The sequence below is a fragment of the Medicago sativa genome, chromosome 7, assembly GCF_051527215.1.
Source record: "Medicago sativa cultivar Bolivia chromosome 7, Bolivia_mono, whole genome shotgun sequence".
In the NCBI taxonomy this organism is placed as follows: Eukaryota; Viridiplantae; Streptophyta; class Magnoliopsida; order Fabales; family Fabaceae; genus Medicago; species Medicago sativa.
The window spans coordinates 101,985,254-102,005,669 of NC_140755.1; the positions used below are offsets into that span (position 1 = coordinate 101,985,254).

Consider the following 20,416-nt stretch of genomic DNA (forward strand, 5'->3'; position numbering starts at 1 on the left):
TGATAGCAAGACGAATACTATCTCCTTCTTCCCTCTCAATGATCAGTTCTTGTTGTAAAGGTTGATCCAACGCAATTTCCACCCTGATTCGCATAAACCTCCGCCATGGCCCATAGTTGTTGTCTTCATCAAACTTAATCATCTTCCCCACATGCGAGCCTACAAGAGCTCCAACCCTCTCGTCCATGAAGCCAAAAGGCAACTGATGAATCTGTGCCCAAATTTCTGTGGTATCCATGGATTTTGTTAGCGGCTCTTCTCCGATCTCGACTTTCTTCAGGATGATCATGTTGTTATCTAACAACCAAGGACTGCGTTCAAGGATCCTTTTCAGGTCTGCCTTGGAGTACAGCTGGACTAAGAACTTGTTACCCTCCATGGGAATAAGGGTCATGCGATATTTCGGTTCCCAAATAGGTCCCAATCTGGTTTCAAGAGTAGCCAGATGAATAGGCTTGTTTACCACAACGCGACCTACAAGGCACAGGTCCAGCAGCTCAGCTTGAGTAAGATTCGGACGTTGAGAATCAGCTCCATGCTCAGCATTGAGATTCAGGTTCTCCATTTGAAAGGTTAAAAGTTGAATTGTGAGTATGATGATAAGAAAAGGAAGAAAGCGTGATTTCATAAGGCACTGAAAACAAATGAACAGAGACTCCACATACATATATGCCTCGTTGCAATCACCAACAAAAGGCAGCCAAATCTTTACTAATAAAAGAAAGATATTCATGATCAAAAGACTTGACTGGTATCCATAAATCCCAAGATACAGCCATATCAAAACTGTTGACTTATAGAGAGACGTAATTAAACACACATTTAAAATGAACAGCAAATCCCACTCATTCATAGAATGCTCCATGGACAAAGAACAGAATCTGAAAGATAATAAATTGGTGAGACACAAAATAAAACACCGACCAAACAGGAGTACGTTGACCAAGGAAAAGATCACACCATGATCTTCGTCTAGATCCTAAAAAGGCAAAAAAACAAAACGATCAGATTATGGAGAAACCGATCGAACAACAGATCTCCACAAAGGTCAGAGCAAGGAAGGGACCTAAGGAAGGGACCTAAGGAAGATCTCCACAAAGATTGCGATTAAACTTGATGCAATTGCCACCGCCAGGGCAATATGAAATCATTACATTTGAAAACTTAGTTTTTCATTACATTATGTTAACTAGTAAAAACTTACATGATTGATGAAATTGAATTTGAATGAATATAGGAATGAATGGGAAGGAAGTACTGTTATGCTACTACTCTTTCCTTGTCTCTATTTTACTTACTCCTTTTTTATTTTATTCTAAAAACTTTGCCAAGGGGAACTACCCCATGTGTGGTCGATAATGGACCTATTTTTTTAACAAAAGTGGAGGGAGGTCTCCTTAGAGGAGCCAATTTAAAAAAATGAAGGAAAAAAAATGTGATAATTGAAAATTTTGTACTACTCAATTATGACAATTAATATTTTATTAATTGAATGTGCAAAATAAGTGACGTTTTTTTTCTATTTAAAGAAAAAAATTTGCTTCCACCACAAGGAAAAATTATTTTGCAAATTCAATTAATTGAGCTCTATTGAAAATCTTTGGGCGTCTCCACCACACAAACTCCAATATAGTATCAAGAATCAAAACCTTGGGCTTTCATTGGATAGAAACACAAAAGATGAAAAATGTTTAACCATAAGCTAGCTTATAGAGGATGATGATCTTATAATGGGTGACTTATGAACTAACTTATAGCTGATGGCGGATAAATTAACTCATTGAATTTCTAGTGTTTAGTAACATTAGTTGTTGAAGTATATCATAAATATAAAATAACCTAAAAAAATGTACATCTAATTAATATTTGGTTTTTTCAATTAAGACCACATGGTTAAAATCAAGATAAAAAGTGATAATTTATATACTACTTGAATTACTTTATCACAAATTGCTATGAGCTCGTGAAAAAGTGATTATTATCAAACGAGTCTTTTTAATCAAACGAGTTTATATGATATACTTCATCCGGTCTTAAATATAAGAGAATAATATTTTTTTTAGATTCGTTGAATAACTAATGTATTTAGACTATAATATGAGCTAAATACATCATTTATTCAATGTACCTAAAAAAAAAATCGTATATTTTGGACGAGAGGGAGTAAGCTCTAAGTTACAAGCTCAAAAATTGACCCACGGATAACACTTGTTTTACTACAATAGAGTAGAACGCATAGAGAATGAAAAAAAAAAACTGTTTAAATACCGTGGTATAGAAACATATAAGAAAGTCAATGATGACTAATCAAGAATTTAAAAAGTGTGCATGGAACTTTTCTTTTGGTGAAACAAGTATTTATGTGGCAAAAGAAGAGAATTAATAGAGCAAAACATCTATCAACCCCTGGAACAATTTATGTGGCAAAATTCACCATCAAAACTTACTGGAATTTGAAGAAACAATATTTTTTAAGCTGTGGATGCATCTTTGAAAGGAAAGGGAAGAATGTTCAACATCACAATTTGAATCAATCTTGAAAACCAGGAAAATCAGAAGAGTAACTAAGAAGAACCTGAGAATAACTTAGAAGAGTAATTAAGATTAGGGTATACAGTCCCAGCAAAATATGATAAAAATAAAACCTATATTTTTAAGTGAAACTAATAATTATTTTACAACTATATTTGAACTTTATATCTTGGGCTTACAAGAATAATTTTTTACCACCTAGAACCAGCAACTCAAGTGCATTTTTAACTTTGGAATTTCATTTATATTTGAACTTTATATCTTGAGGTTACAAGAATAATTTTTTACCACCGAGAACCAGCACCTCAAGTGCATTTTTAACTTTGGAATTTCATTTATATTTTACCACCGAGAACCAGCACCTCAAGTGCATTTTTAACTTTGGAATTTCATTTATATAATATTATATAATAGTATAAAGATCTTTTTCTTCTTTTGTGGTGGTCGGGGTTTGAACCCCGGACCTTGCATATATTTTGCATTGTTTCTACCAATTGAGCTAAGTTCACGGGGACAATAAAGATCTAAATATTTAATTTACACTTGAATTTTGAAAAGAATTTGTGTTTTCTTTTTGACAAACAAAAGAATTGTGTTGGTAAAACAATTTGTTTTAAAAAGAATTTGAATTTTTTAATCTAAATTGTGTTTGATTCCCCTTTAGTTTTAAAAAAAGGGAAATGTTAACCAATGCCCCCGGGGCACTGGTTAAGGAAGCCAAATGTAGAAATATTACATTGGAACTTGTGCATTCAAGGTCTTAAAAAATATAAAAAGTGACATTTTAAATTTAAAACTTTCTCTTTTAACTTCCTTAACCAGTGCCCCCGGGGCACTGGTTAACATGACCCTTAAAAAAAAGGTAAAACATTAAGTATTATTAATAACAGTAGTATTAATAATCATTTAACAATTGTTTCGAAGGATATTTTAACTTTGTCTCTTGAGTTTATAAATTTAAACTCTTATAACTTAGCTGACTTAATTCTCTAATAATTTGATCATTGTGTTCTCTTCTTCTGATCAATTTTTTTTTTTTTCCATATGCAAGAGCTAAAAATAGAACTCCAACTTATCTCATTCAATGTGTGACATTCAACACACTTCCTTCGAACCATGATATCGGATGTATGACCTGATAGTGGGTGACCAAATACTCTAGTTCATCTTAAATTTTGTATTGGATTTAAGTCAATCCTTACCGCATTTTCTTCTGGTCCTAGACATATGGTGTGTGACTCACTAGTGGGAGACCTCACTCAACTAAAATTCAATAGACTCGTGTATCATATTATGATTTAAGTTGGTTCTAACTCAATCATTACAAAATCGACTTGTAATTCAAGAATTGTCGCCAAATATATTCCTAAAACCGTATGTTCGTCAACATGCAACCCTTCCAACTTATTCACCTTATGTTGTTTCCAGACTGAATACTTCGGCTCAAATAATTTTCGTATCCATAAACAGCCACATATAATGGAGAATGGAAACACACTCACCAACTTAATTTTATTTCCATTTTCATTATTGTGCTCCTATTAAATTGAAACAATAATGCACTCATCATTATTGTGCTCCTATCTAATTGAAACAATTCATTCACAATTAGTGACCCAAAACTAAGTATCTGCATATTTTCTTGTTAGTGGAGGAGTCTGTTCGAAAAATTTCTTATCAAAATCCAGAAAGTGCTTAGATTTGACTGAGATTACTTAGAAGATGAGTAGATGACACTATATGGAGAAGAAGCGGTGGAAAGGAGCAGAATATAAAAACTAAGTTAACAAAATTGAAACTGTGGCTTCCTTCAAGAAAAAAAAATTGAAACCGGCTATAATCGGTTGTATTGGAGAGGTCCATATTAGAGGGACCCTTGATTAAATTAATTTCGAAAAAATTGATTTGAGTTTCGCACTTATATTTCAAAAGTGCGTTTAAGAAAATTGATTTTGTTTGAATGGAAAATAACTTTAATACTCACTCAACAGGAAAGCAAGAAAGTGTTGCTTCCATCAAAATCAATAGAACCGATCCTAAAATCAATTTTGTTGGACAAGATTTTGTAACTAGCAATATAGTTACTGTAGTAATGGATTTTCATCAAATAAAATAATCACTGAAATAAATAGCCGTTGAGGGGCTTCAGGAGCCTCAAATAAACAAACATGTAATTCCTTCTATTCTCTGATGGGGTAGAAGACCATGAGAGTTGACTGCTAAAGGAATCATAGATTTGCAGGCAGGCATAAAATATTGCACAACACAAATAACTTAAACCATAGTAAATATAACCCAATAGGCAATAGAAGTCTGCAAGTACATAATATATATATCATCCGAAGACCATAAGGTTTAAACCCAAATTACATTTTACCCAGCTTAATTAAACATGAAGATAAGTTATTACTGGCATATTATCTACATAATGGTCTGCAATGCAAGTAAACCATCTCAGCTACAGTTTCTGATCGCACCAATGGAACAGTTTCACACCCACCCCCATTGCAGTTCCCTGCAATCTGCAAGCCAGGAAATGAAGGCAATTTCAGACATAAAAGGAACTACCATAAATAACAATAAATGTGCGACCATCAAAGATCAAGTATAAGGGATTAAATAGATAAAAGATAGAAGATGAAACCTAGTCAAGCTAACTAATAAAATAGCATACAAAAGGTTATTTGTGTGTATGTGTACTCAAAAAAAGCATATTTTTTAACATAAGTTTTAACTCAAATTCTGTACAACTAACTAAAAAGAGAGAGTCAAAAGTTTACCTTAACATCCACATCTCAGCATCTAGTGATCTGGTGATGGTGGTCGCTGTTCCGGAGGCTGTGGCCACATTTGTGGTGCCATGTAGGGATGGGGCTGCTGAGCATACATGTTTGGGTCCATCACAGGCTTTCCCATTATGACACCAGCAGTTCCAACTTGGGAGGCATGCTGAGGTGGCATGTAGCAGTAAGGAAGAGCATCAGCAGGACCAGCAACAGGCATTGTTCCTCTTGGAATTGAAGCCAGCACTTCATCTTTCAGGTCCTCACGAGGCACAATGTCAACCAGGAAATCAAAGATATCAGTCCTAGTGATTGCAGCAGCAATATCATTCTTCTGAAGTGTCCTCCTTTTGTTCTCTTCAGTGTGGTTCCATGAGCGCAGGGTTAACTCCAATATGAACATCTCACAGGCCCTTGCAAATATGACAGGTGCTTCAGCTGATATCATTCTAACATCCTCATCAGCCTTCATGATCTTCTTGATCCTTGCCAGAGGAAGGCTGTGGTTCTTGAAATCAGTAACCTTTTCAATTTCCTGGTACTGGTTTGACCAGAAGGATTGCAGCTGTTGCTGAAGTTGCTGCTGTTGCTGCTGATGGATATGCTGGTAAGCAAGTTGATGCTGACCCAGCTGAGCTCCAGCAGGTTGACCAGTGGACTGCATGCCCCCAACTGATGTAACAACAGATCCTGGGGCCCCAGTCATTTGGTTTGGCTGATATGGGTTAGATCCGTACGGCATTTGACTGCCGCTACCGACAACCCCCATTTGCGGATTCTGGTTGTGCCCTTGATGATCCATTCTGTTTTGACATAAAATCAAACACGTGATCGGCAACATTTCACAAACGACAAAGGCAACAAATCATGCAATCATTGAGCAAATTTGTTGATATATAAGTAATTATATCACAAGTACAACATTCAGCGTAACCGTTTAATGCATAGGAAAAACGGGTCTCAATTGCAGTGTCGTGATCGAAAACGACACAGGCTCAGAAAAAACGGTCCTCTATTGCAGTGCCCCCAACCGTGTGTCATGATCGAAAACGACGTAAGCTCAGGAGAAAAATAACAGGCATATCCATTTCATGACATGCATAAATCATAAAAGCATGCATTTTGATCTAATCACTCCCATGCACAATTGTATCTCGAACAAAATCAAAAATTCACAAATCAAAATAAATACCAGATTTGATCAACAAATCTTCCCTTAGAATACCAAAATAAGTTTTCAATTTACAGAAATCACAGAATTATCACTCAATTCAGCTAAAAGACCTGTTCACACAAGGCATGCACATAACAAGCAAATCAGTTAAGAAATTTATTAATTATTCAACAGAACAAAAATTATTCGGTTTTCCAGTAATATGTATTCTCCATTCAGAGAAACAAAAAATGAATTTTTAACAAAAAAAAAACATCAAAAAAGGAAAAACTTTTATTTCTCACTCACAACTAAGATCAAAGAAAATTCTTAGCTTCCATCACAGGTCAGCTTCACACAGATGTAAAAAACATTCATCACATCAAAATCAACCAAAAAAGAAAAACAATAATCACAAAAAAACTTAACAAAACGAAAATAAGCACAAAAAAATTAAATCACGAAAACCACGTTACAGCATAACTATGAAAATGTAAATGCATTACACACAAAAAGAAAAAGCATACAGAAAAAAAAAATGAACTGGTAGAGCAAGAGTTTTTACCTTCCCTCAAAAAACGAAGCTTGGTTCGAAGAAAACTGAGAACCTGAAAAAGGGATCAAACAAGAAAATCGTGAGAAACGAGAGAATGGTGAGAAATTATATTTGATTGAAAGATCTAAAGCATGCGAATTGAAGAGAGAAAGAGTTGTTATGATAATGCTTTGGTAGTGATAAAGATCCCAAAGAAGAGAAAAAAAGTTTAGGGTTTGAGAAAAAAGCGTGAATGAAAGAGTTGTTGTGAAGATTGATGATGGTGTTTGTTTGGTTTTTTTTTTTTTTTTTTTTTCTTTGAAAATGAAATGAAACGAAACAAACCTATGAGAGACAAAAGTGCGAAATACAATAAAGCTGTGTTTGTGTTGTGTTGTGAACAGAACTTGGTTCCTCACAGCCTATTTATAATGGTTTTTTCTTACCTTTTTACTATCTTTTTACTTTTTCACCAATTTACCCTTTTCCCATTTTCCATAATATCCATTCTTTAACTAATGTTTATCTCCTTTTTCATTAAGTTTCAATTAATATATGCTGTTTTTTATGGAAATAATTTAATCATAAATTAGAGTAAAAAAATAAGAAATTCTTTTTATTTTATCTTTAATTAACACACCTGGTTTTTAGTCAATTATTTTTATTTTTTAATATTTTTACATTTTAATAAATTTTCTGGTCAATTATTGTTTCAACCAAAACTTGAATCCAGATTCTTTCGAATAATTTGCGAGGCTCCAACCCGGAATGTTTGAGATTTTATACAAAGGTTTAATTATACATTCTTTTTACTACAAAATTCATTATTTTTCACTCAACAAATATAAGAATATAAAGAAAATCGAGAAAGGTAATTACATATGTATTTCGAAAGAAGATAAACGTAAATACTTTATAAGTTCTCTTTGAGTCTGATGGTCCTTTTTGCCTTGAACTGAAACATCATTTAATTGATACTAATATATTATTTAATACTTTTGTTTTACTAACAAATAGATTAAATAGTTAATCCGGTCAAACCCTTGGTTATAATATTATTTCATAAATTCTTCAGAAAAGATGTTCAAATAAATATATACATATATTTAAATAGTAGAATATAATTAATTGTTTACTCGAAAGTATATATAATTAAATGAATGTGTATAATTTGTTTATATGTGTATGAAATTTATACTCTAAAATTTATTACTCATCATATAAAAAAGAATACTTATCAATTATTTAATATTTTTATTTTACTAATAAACTAATAAATAGATTAAAGACTTTATAAACAATCCATAAGTTCTAGTATAACTAGAGAGACTGCTGGATTGAACTCCATGACCGGAGTTCAAATCTCAGTTTCTCTACTACTTGTGTGTGAATTTTCAACAGTTATTATCATTTTGTTATTTAAAAGAAAGCTATATAAATATATAATTTTAATGTTGTTTATGACTTTAAAATATTGAAGGTTGTTTATGACTTTAAAATATTGAAGATAAAAGATTTTATGACTCCTAAAAAAAGATTAAAGACTTTATGAAGCCTATACATTTTGAATTGAGGAATCATGTACAAAATTAAAAAATTTGAACAAAAAAAGGTACATAATTTAATAAATTAATGTGAAAAGAAACTACGTCCGTAAACTAAAGATAAATGTTTGTTAATTTCACCAAGTTCTTTTTAGGCTTAAATATGTATGTTTTTTCTCCTTGTAAATATTATAAGAATTTCTAAAAAAAACAAAAACTACGAAAATATGAACGTTCAAACGTAAAAAAACATAAAAAGTTATAATTAACTCATGCATTATTAAAAATAAAATTGACCTTTTGGAAAAGAGAATTCTATAATACTCTAAACATGACTAGAAAAAAAAGTTCATAACTTTGAATTATACACATAAGTTGATTTAAAAGTAAGGACAAAAATGGTGATGGAAAAATTTTGGGAGACTAAAAATTAGTAAAAAAAAAAATTGGAGATTAAATCAAAAAGTTGAACTATTTATAGAAACCAAAAAGATATTTAACCCTTGTTGTTAGAACTAAAATTGTTTGTTAAAATTTATCTTCAAATCCTATCTAATTTGATATCCTCGAATTGTGGGTAAAATTAATAAAAAAATAAATAGTTAACACTCTAGTTAGAGTTTGGTTGGATACCTCCTCGTGAGCTTAATTTAGTGGTAGAGATAATGCATAATATATATATACAAAGTTTGAGGTTTAAACCTCGACCACCACCAAAAAAAGAGTTTGGTTAGATGCATATTTATCGTCAAATCATCTAATGTTGTGTCATTTTTTAAGGAATAATTAAGTTTTAAATCCTATAAATATTTCAAATTTTTGTTTTAATATCTTTAAATGTTTTCAACAAGATTTGATCTTCCGATTGATTTCCGTTATGATTTTTGGTCTCTTCTTTTAAGCAACCTTATGCATATCCATTTGAATTTTGAATTATTTTTTGCAATCATGTTTTATAAATTATAGACAACTCTTATGCAATAGCTTAAATTTGTTTAACAAATGATGAATTAAATATGAATTTTAAATTTTTAGCGCTTAAATTTAATATTTAATTCATATATTTTGTTAAAAAAACTAATTTTGCGATAGAGATATTTATAATATTTTAAACATCCATGTAAAAAATTATTCAAAAATATAAAGGATACGCATGAATTGATTTAAAAACAGAGAGTAAAAACCGTGATGGAAAGTATCTGAAGGACCAAAACTTGTTAAAAAAAATTAGAGGAACTAAAAACTAAACTTTGGATATTTATAGCGAACAAAAACTTATTTAACACTTTTCTTTATAGTTTTTTTTACAAAACTTTTCTTTATAGTTGATTGTTTTAAAATAAATCTAACTTTTCCTAAAAAACTAAATCTAACTTTGAGTTGAGTTTGTGTTCGATATAGCAATACACACTAAAACTAAGAGTACCAAAGAATTTTTCTAAAACAAGTTTGCTCCTTTTTTGGCGGTATAAAGTATACATAATTTACAACTAATTATATGACTATAAAAGAGAGAAATAAGTAATTAAAAAATAAAATAGTACCTGTATGATGTAGAGATATGGAGTTGGATAACCAAAAGGTTGTCAAGATAACATTTCTAAATAAAAAAATGTATTTTCTCATCCCTTTATTCTATGCATTGGCACCTATCTTTCAATTCCCTACCAAAAAAAGCACCTATCTTTCAATTTAGGCTTAAAAATGTTGGCAAATGTCACGTAAAATTTCTTAAAAAAATATCCCATAACAGTCACACACACAATTATTTTTAGATCTTGATTCCAAACCTGCACGAAGGTATTCGGACACAATAATAAAACAATAATTTATCATTTCAAAAGTATAATCATACTTAATATATTTTTTCTTTACTTTAAATCTTCACAAAAAAAAATTTGGTAGTTAAAAGTATCTCTTAAAAAATTATACATGTTCCCATTTTAAAAAGAAAAGAGTCATATGAACATTAATGTGGAGTTAATTGCATCAAAGACCAACTTTTTTTTTGTTGCTATATATGATGTGGTGAACGACTTGAAACTCACACATACAATAGCGGTGTTTTGGATTTGAATGAAAACGTACGATCTAACTATGTCAACATTGTTAGTTGAGATATACTTTATGGTCAAACAAACTCAACTTTTGTTGTTGCGTTATAAGTGCATTAAAAAACAAACTTTTATAGTGAATAATTAAATTATAAACCCATTTAAAATGCTAAAAAAATGTTGAGAAGTGCTACAATTTCCTTCAAAGATAACTATGTGTAGATAGAGAGCTGTGTGTGAAAGAGAGAAACATGTGTGAGAGAGAGGATAAGGGAGAGAAAGACTTTTGCTGGATCTAAGGAAATTTTTGTTTTTATTTTCCTAAAGTATTTATTTCTTAAGTGTCATTTTATTTTTTGGTAAGTTGCATCATTTTCATCATCTACGCAAAGTAATCACCCCATTCAAAGCTTAGTTGTATAACTTTGAGTGTTTAGAGTCGTAGTGGAATTAGGTAAGCCAGTTAGATCAGGACCTATGTTTTAGTCGATGAGACATGTAGGACGACTCATCTTTTTGAAAAATAAACAAAGAAATTGTTTATTTAGTTAAAAACGTCATATTTCATGCCACTTAAAAGTTAACCTGATTGTTCTACCAAAAAAAAAAAAAAGTTAACCTGATTGTGCTATATTAATAATTTCTTTATTAAACTTTACATAACTTTTATTTCTATAGTAACAATATCTTATACAAAATAGTGTGAATGAGTCTTTTTTTTAACATAAATACGTTGTTAATAATATCAAAATTGATTTTGTTTTTTAAAATAAAGTTTAAATAAATTCCTTTAATTCTATCTTTGTATTTTTTTTATTTTCAAAACAATATATATAAGATGAGTCGCCCTACATGTCTCATCGACTAAACCATAGGTCCTTATCTAAATGGCTTACCTAATTCTACTGCGACTCTAACACTCAAAGTTATACAACTAAGCTTTGAATGAGGTGATTACTTTGCGTAGATGATAAAAATGATGCAACTTACCAAAAAATAAAATGACACTTAAGCAAGAAATACTTTAGGAAAATAAAAACAAAATTTTCCTTAGATCCAGCAAAATCTTTCTCTCCCTCCTCCTCTCTCTCACACATGTTTCTCTCTTTCACGCACACGCAATTCTCTATCTAAACATAGTTATCTTTGAGGGAAATTGTAGCACTTCTCGACATTTTTTTAGCATTTTAAATGGAGAGTTGTGTGAGTAAAAGATAAATGTTTGTGAGAAAGAAGGGCGGGAGAGAGAGGGAGGGGGAGAAAGACTTTTGCTTGATCTAAGGGAATGTTTTGTTTTTATTCTCCTAGAATACTTTTTGCTTAGGTATCATTTTTGTTTTTTTTGTAAGTTACATTGATTTCAGCATTCATGCAAAGTAATCACCTCATTCAAGACTTGATTGTATATTTTGACTGTTGAAAGTTGGAATAGAAATATGTAAGTTCATTAGATAAAGGTCTATCGTTTAGTCTGTGAGATCTCGAGGATCGACCCGTATATATGAAAATAAAATGTCAGATTTCACGTCACCTAAAAAACCTTTTAGGCAACCAAATTGTACTACATTAGTATTATTTTTTTTATCAAACTTTACATAATTTTTATTAAATTTCTATGTTAAAACAGTTTATACATAATGGCGTAAATGTGTCTTTTAAAAAAAAACAGAAATATGTTATCTATAATATCAAAATTATAGTTGTTTTTTTAAATTAAATACATTTAATTGCATCTATGTATTTTTTTTTTAAAACATTAATATATGATTTAACAATAGACAAAGAGTTGTGTGTATGTGAAAGAGAGAAATGTGTGTGTGAGAGAGGGGTGTGACTGGTGAGAGGGGGAGAGAGAGAGAGAGAGAAAGACTTTTGATGGATCTAAGAGAGTGTTTTGTTTTTATTCTCCTGCTTAGGTATCATTTTTTGTTTTTTATTCTTGAAAGTTACATCATCTCCATCATCCATGCAAAAGAATCACCTCATACAAAGTTTGGTTGTATAATTTTGAGTATTTAAAGTTGGAGCAGAAAAATGTAAAAATAAAGGCCTATGGTATGGTCTAGTGTATGATATGTCTAGGGTGGACCTATCTTTTTAAAAATAAATACATTGTGTTTTAGTTAAAAACGTCATATTTATACGTAATTATATGTTATTACAATGTTGAAAACGAATTTATATGTAATTATATGTTATTACAATGTTGAAAATCTAGATCGAGTAGAGATCTTTCTCTATTTCTTAAAAGAAATAGTCATCTCTATTACTATAGTTTTGGTGTATAAATATCTAAATAATGTCACATATTCTAAAAATATGTATATTTAATTATTTTTATCATTCATTTACTACAAAACTATAGTAGTGCACCAAACCAACGACACGACCAAACTAAAAAGTAAAATGTTACGATCAAACTACATGTAAAGTCACTCCGAAACATCTATGATGTTGGATAAAGATATAATCGAGTCAAACAAAATACTTGACTTCAATTTTTTTTTTTTTTTACTTTCTCATTATGAAGTAAAAAAGACGCATCAAATAAGAATTTTTATGTTTTTTTTTTTATAAAAATATTGGATAAGCAAGTTAGATAATGATATATTTGAATATCAACATGATAAAGTTTCATTTTTTTTTCCTTAAAAAAATATTTCATTTTTTTTATACGCCGATGAAATTTCATCTTATCATGTATGTAAATGTCCACCTGACATCTTCAGTCGGATTTTTGTTTGCCAAGTCAGCTTGAATTTGACGTGAAGGACTAAAATTGAGATTTGTCCATCCTGCCTTAATCTCAACCATTTACTAATTTTTTCTCTCTCTTTTTTATTATTACATTTTCATTCATGTATCAATCAACTATTGGATTGAAAAACGAGAGATGACAGAATCAAAAGGGCTAGACAAGATGCACATCCCTAAAATTGACAACAACTGTTTTAACAGGGACTAAAATTACCATTAAAAAAAAGATTTAACCTAATTTGCTCGTTATTGGATTGATTTTTGAATTTGTGTGAATTCAAATTTAAAGAGGGAGATTTTGTCCATTTTTTTTAAAGAGGGAGAATTTGGAAGTGTAGGGTCTAGTGATCGCTTGGTTCGAAAGTTAACATTACAGAAAACTAGACCATCGACCCGTGCTCCGCACGGGTGCTACCGACTAAAATATGTACGAATAAGTTATATCATAATAATAAAAAAAATATGAAATATTATAAAAATATATTACATTAATCATATCATCTTGACATTAATATAGTTTGAAAACCATACATTTTACATTAGTTATCATACATTACGAAACACTATAAAAACGACATTTGAAGTGACATTAGTATTTTCACATTCATCATTGGTTATCATCAACCTTTTTTTTTTTTTACGTATTCAACCCATCTCTTAAAGTAGCTCTTGTTAATTGTCATTACAAATAAAACAAACAAAAATTGACTCCTTTGAAACTTGATCCAAGCCTTACACCAATTCCATATTAAGTTTGTGCTTGTGTGGCAAGAGTTTGTAATTCCCCTCATTAAATCCTACCATGACAATCTCTAGCTTATATGTTCCTCCTTCTTCAACCATTCCTTGAATCGTTGGCACCAGGAACTTATGAACAGTGGCATGGATTCGTCCTCGCTAAACAAAAAATAACATGTCATTAACATAAACCATAGTATATGTTATCGTAGTGGCAACTTGAAAAAAGGATCATTTATTTATACAATAGATTTATATAATATACCTTCCCATCAACCAATATCATGTTCATGAAGATGATATCGTCTGGATTTTCCTTATCACGGATCAGCCATATATGGGCTTAAAGAGTTATTTTTTGAAATGGGGGTGAAAATGTTTGCCATATTAGCAAGTGCAAGAAAGAGTTATATTTGCTTAAATTTGCTTAAAGTCGAGAATGACTGTATTAGCACAACTAAGTGGTATTTAAATAGGTAATTGACAATTCACTTCGTTAGTTTCAAATGTGATTAATCATAGTCTTCTATTGGTAATAATTACTATTCAAAAGTTTTTAATTGACATTAACTACGTTCTTGATTGCCATTAACACTACGTCGTAATTACTATTCAAAATCGAATCAACCTTGATACGTGTTATTTTTTGAAATAAGTACGTCGTAATTGCTTTTAATAGGTAGTAATTGGTAGAGTGGTTAGTGCATAATGCATAAAAGCAATTAAAAGTAATTCCTATACGAAAATATGCGACTTTCAAGTTTTTAATTGTCATTAACGACGTTTTCAAGCCATTAACTACGTTCTTAATTGCCTTTAACAGTATGTAATAATTACTATTCAAAATCGAATCAACCTTGATACATGTTAATTTTTGAAATAAGTACGTAGTTAATTGCTTTTAATAGGTAATAATTGGTAGAGTGATTGGTGCATAATGCATAAAAGCAATTAAAAGTAATTCCTATACAAAAATATGCGACTTAAAATTTTTTTAATTGCCATTAACGACGTTTTCAAGCCATTAACTGCATTCTTAATTGTCATTAATAGTACGTAATAATTAATATTCAAAATCGAATCAACCTTGATACGTGTTAATATTTGAAATAAGTAGGTCATAATTGCTTTTAATAGGTAGTAATTGGTAGAGTGATTAGTGCATACTCTAGTGGTAAAATTCGAGGGAAATTTCACCTTGAAACGCATATCTTCCTATCACTCTATATCGGATAGCACATTATAGTGTAAAAAATGCATGCGTGAAACATTTAAATGTCAGTAGAATAATGTGATAGGAATTAGTGTATGCGTGAAACAGTAAAAAATGTATGTGTGAAACATTTTCAATTGCCACTTTCTAAGGGATGTTTATGTTATTTCTGATTAGCAATTAGTGTAGGGGAATTAGTTATTTCTGATTAGCAATTAGTGTATGGGAATGTTGACCGACTTGATTAGGCTTTAATACGTATTCAATTGCATTAACGAAGTGAGAGAACTTTTTCAAGTTTGAATAAATGGATGTGATCAAGTGCTTGAACGGATGAGATTACTCGAGCAATTAGTACATGTTTAAGAGGGAAAAAAGCTAGGGAATTAGGGCAAAGTAGCGAGGATTAGGGCAAACATGATAGCAAGCAAGTCTAGCTTTTATAGTAAAGGACAAGAGGGACAAAGGTTTCTTGCATCGTGATCACTTGGTTCGAAAGTTAACATTACAGAAAACAAGAGGGACAGAGGCTTCTTGGAGAATCAAAGGGTATTCTTGGTTTCCACTCTTATAAATTGTACACCCTCCGGTCAGTACTATAAGCAAAAATTCACTTTCTAGGTTCATTCAATAAATGATGTATGTAGCCTATAATAAATATTACATACATCATTAATTCAATGAACCTAAAAATTGAATTTTTGCTTATATTAGTGACCGGAGGGTGTACTACCTTCGTTAGGCTTTTATGTCAAAAAAGAAATCTGCTTAGGATACCCTTTTGTTTCATTTTTCTAGCATGACATCTTCATCATCAATGCAACGTAACCACTTCATTCAAAGCTTAATAGTAAGTGTTTGACGTTGAATTGCAAGTAGACATTAGAGAGAGACACGCACATATGGTAAATTGGAACAAATGAGTTAACCTCAAGTAAAAAAGTATATTCAGTTGTATAACCGACAATAAACAAGGCCTTACTTACCAAACACAAAATTGATACCAAAGGATTTCCCTTTTGTAAGTGATCAAGGCAGTAAAATAACAACATTAATTTTGGGAAAATTGTTGTATACACATGTGGTTTGGCTGAGAAACACGAGTAAAAGACTAAAATACCCTTCAGTAGTTAACTACCGAGGAAATTTACAACCGGCTGCAGTTAACTGCCGAGGAAATCCTCGGCAGTTAACTGCCGAGGCGTGCTGAACATAAACAGAAGCGGAAACTCAGTTTTGCAATTTCCTTCCTTTCTTCAAAATCACCAAATTCTCTCCAAAATCCATTTTCACAAATTGCAAGCCAATCATCCCCACATTATCACAAGTAAGTACCATTAATCATTGTAATGTTAATGTTAGTTTGTTTAGGTTTATTTTTTCAAAAAATTAGAGTAGTTTGCATGTGGTTAGGGTTGATTTTAAAATTGACAATTTGATGATTGCATGTGTAGTTTATGAATTGATAAAAGAATGTAGTTGTTGCCTATGTTGTTTAAATGATAATGTGGCTTTGAATGGTGGCAAATGAACACAATTTGAATATGTTTTATACTTTACACACAAAGTGTTTGATCAAATGCCTCAATGAAAATTATATTGATTATTTAGTTAGTTTAGGTTATGGAAATGATAGAAATGATGTTAGTTATAGTTTGATTAAGTGTATATTGATTTTTTAGTGTGTTTAGGTTATGAGAATTATGATGATTATATGAATGATTTTAGGTTATGGAAATGATGTTCATTGTTGTTAATGTTAACGTTAATGATTAAGTTATGATTAATGTGTTTAGGTTTAATGTTAATGTTTATGTTTAGTCTAGGTTTAATGTGTTTGATTAGGTTATGGAAAATGATGTTAATTTTTAAAAATTTTGTGTAGATATGGCCGATCAGGACCCCATTGATCCATCTAAGATGATTGGTGGTAGGCGTGCGATGACTCAAAGCCACCGGAAGGAGAGGCAAAGGGGGCACATCCCAAAGAGGGGAAGAGGTCGGAGGGCGGATGGTTCAGGGACTTCTCAGGCTTCTGAGGCTTCTCAGGCACAGACTGAAGAGTCGCAGGTGGTTGACCCGACCCAGGAGGTGGAGTACCTGAATTATCAGGATCACCATGATGTCACTGATGGTGGGTACGACGAGCAGTATATGCCAGAGCAGCAGCATATACCAGATGATGTGACATTGCAGCAGCGGCTGCCCTGGAGGTGTTACCTAAGGACCCTCCCTTTCCTGGAGGACCGCAAAACCTATCTCTGCTGCACTCTTATGCCAACCATGTGGTATTGCCGCTTTGGTATAATTCAGAGAACGTAAGTGTAATTTTTTTAAATGTTCTTTCTTTATGTTTAATTATATGTGTGTTTGTTTAATTATTATATCAACTTTTATATGTGTTTTTTTTAATTATTTTATTTATGTTTAATTATTTTCTTTATATGTGTGTTTGTTTAATTATTATATCAACTTTTATATGTGTTTTTTTAATTCTTTTCTTTATGTTTAATTATTTTCTTTATATTTTCTTTCTTGATTTAAATTGTTTTTGTTATATGTTTTTTTTAAGTATTACATATGTTATGTCTTAAATTAAAAATATGTGCGGCAAATTAAATTTGTGATTTTCTTTATATGTTTTCTTTATTTTAAATTTTTGCATTTGTTAAGTTTTATATTTATTAGTTAAATGTTTACATTGTTTAAACTATGTTTATTTTTCTATTATTTCAGTGTCGTAAGTTCCGTACTGTAAAACCGATTAATCATGGCGCTAAGATTTTGACTCTCGGACGTCCAAACGACAATCAGAGATGATTTTGGGATCCGTTTAGGGAAAGCAGTTACATGATTTGGTTTTCTTGGGCTACGCCACTGTGCCTCATGCTTTGATGATGACCCTATGCGAGAGGTGGCATCCCGAGACCAGCACTTTTCACATGCCCATGGGGGAGATGACTGTGACTTTGGAGGATGTCACATGTCTTATGCATGTCCCGATTGAAGGGCTGATGTTGGGCCACCGAAAGAAGATGTTGAGACATGAGGGAGAGGCGCTACTGGTGAGGCACTTGGGTGCATAAGGGAGGCAGAGAAAATTTGCAATAAAGAGTATGGTGGGTACATTAGTTATCTAAAGCTGAAGAAATTATATACGACGCACCTTGGTAGAGCTAACATTTTGGCGGATACAGAGGATCCAGAGGAGCTGGAGGAGTTGGAGAGGGTTAGGACTTATTGTGTGAAGTGCTACCTTCTCTACTTGGTTGGATGCTTGTTGTTTGGGGATAGAAGCAACAAACGCATCGAGTTGGTCTATCTGACGACCATGAAGGACGGCTATGCGGGGATGCGTAATTATTCGTGGGGAGGGAAGACACTTGCATACCTATACAGCGAGTTAGCTGAGGCCTGTTTGCCTGGAGACAGACAACTTAGGGGAAGCGTGGCACTACTCTCACTGTAAGAAATTTTAAATTTTGTTTTTGTTAACTTTTATTTTTTTGTTAAACTATAATTTTTTTGTTATATTTTCCGTGCGTAATAATTTATAAATGTGATTTGTTTGGTTTGTGCAGACATGGTTTTTGGCGCACTTTCCTGAGTTTTATGTTGTTGATCCAAACACCGACTATACTGAAAACTTACCGGTTGCGGCGAGGTGGAAGCTTCAGAAGGGTCATGGAGAGGGGGTCAGGTATCGGTCATTGCTTGATCGTATTACGTTTGATGACGTATGCTGGAGTCCGTACGAAGAGCACATGGACTTCCAGGCTTTCGAGGAGGTATTCTGGTATTCAGACTGGATTATGTGCGGTGATCGTAGGGTGTACCGTCACTTGCCCGAGAGGGTATTGAGGCAGTACGGATACGTCCAGTCCGTCCCTAGACATCCGTCTGAGATTGTAGAGCTGTCACTGGCTGAGATTGTGCAGGCCTTCGTTGACTTCCGCACTCGCACGCTTAAGGCGGCTGATTGGGGTGAGCATGCAGGAGAGCATACATGGCGTATGGCAGATGGCTATGTACAATGGTACACCGTTGTGTCTCACCCTCAGATTTTGCCACTTCTTCCGGGAGATATTCCGAGGCCTCCAAATGAGGAAAAGATCATTGCAGAGCAGTGGGAGTGGTACGAGGCGAGAAGCTCGCCTGATACCTATGACATGGTTAGCGACGTTGTTGCCCATGCTGATGCGTTTTTGGGTCAGGAGGTGATGAACATGACCCCTCAACAGTTGTATGCGGCCTTGCATGATGTTAGGCAGCAGATCGCGCCGATCATTACCAAGAGGCGAGGCCAGAGGCCGAGGAGGAGGCACCAGCAGCATCAGCAGGACCCAGACCAGCAGTATGATTACTTGTAGTTGTTGTTTAGGGATTGTTGGTTTTAGGCTTTGTTAGTTTCATTTTCAAACTTTGGTGACTTTTGTTCGTATTTGGTTGACATTATGTATTTTAAATGATGTTGGTACATTTTGATTTCATCTTGGTAACTTGCTATCGTGGTGCATTTTTACTTGAATCAAATGTTGATAATTTATTATTGTTGTTGATGTGAAAATATTGGAATAGATTTGTGTTATGTGTTTTAAAACACATTACAGGTCCATAAGCAAGTGCTTCTGCCATTGCTGGACTTCAGGACGCCTCGGTAGTTTAGTGTCGAGGTTTTCTTCGGTAGTTAAGTGCCGAAGATTTCTTCGGTAGTTAAGTGTCGAGGATTTTCTCGACAGTTAACTGCAGCCGGTTTTATTTTTCCTCGGCACTTAACTACCTAAGGGTATTTTCGTCTTACATGTGTTTCTCAGCCAACCAACATGTGTAAACTGCAATTTTCTAATTTTGGACTGCAATGAATGTAAATAAGTCATGTAATTTTTATTCTACTAAAAATACTCACATATCTAAACCCAACAAAGATTCATCCTCCATCACTCCATGTTACCTTTTGTTACTGATTTTGGCATGTGTGCGGGGTGAGGCTGGAGATTTTCTTGAATCTTATAGTGCTGATAGTGTAAACCCCGCGAAGAAGATCTTTTCAAATACCAGTCTATTATCCAAAAATGTTAAAATATCTCATCTGCTGAACCAAACTTTA

General features: G+C 32.6%; 2 pseudogenes across 1 annotated transcript; one reads left to right on the forward strand and one right to left on the reverse strand.

Moving 5' to 3' along the window:
• Positions 1-4,802: 4,802 nt before the first annotated feature.
• LOC146911419 (nuclear transcription factor Y subunit C-3 pseudogene) lies at positions 4,803-7,402 on the reverse strand (annotated as a pseudogene). Its single transcript, XR_015018090.1, has 4 exons — positions 7,349-7,402; positions 7,034-7,076; positions 5,313-6,118; positions 4,803-5,054 (listed from the first exon to the last, which is right to left on the reverse strand). The product of XR_015018090.1 is annotated as a nuclear transcription factor Y subunit C-3 pseudogene (transcript).
• A 9,750-nt stretch (positions 7,403-17,152) lies between these two features.
• LOC146911420 (protein MAINTENANCE OF MERISTEMS-like) lies at positions 17,153-19,669 on the forward strand (annotated as a pseudogene).
• Positions 19,670-20,416: the final 747 nt, after the last annotated feature.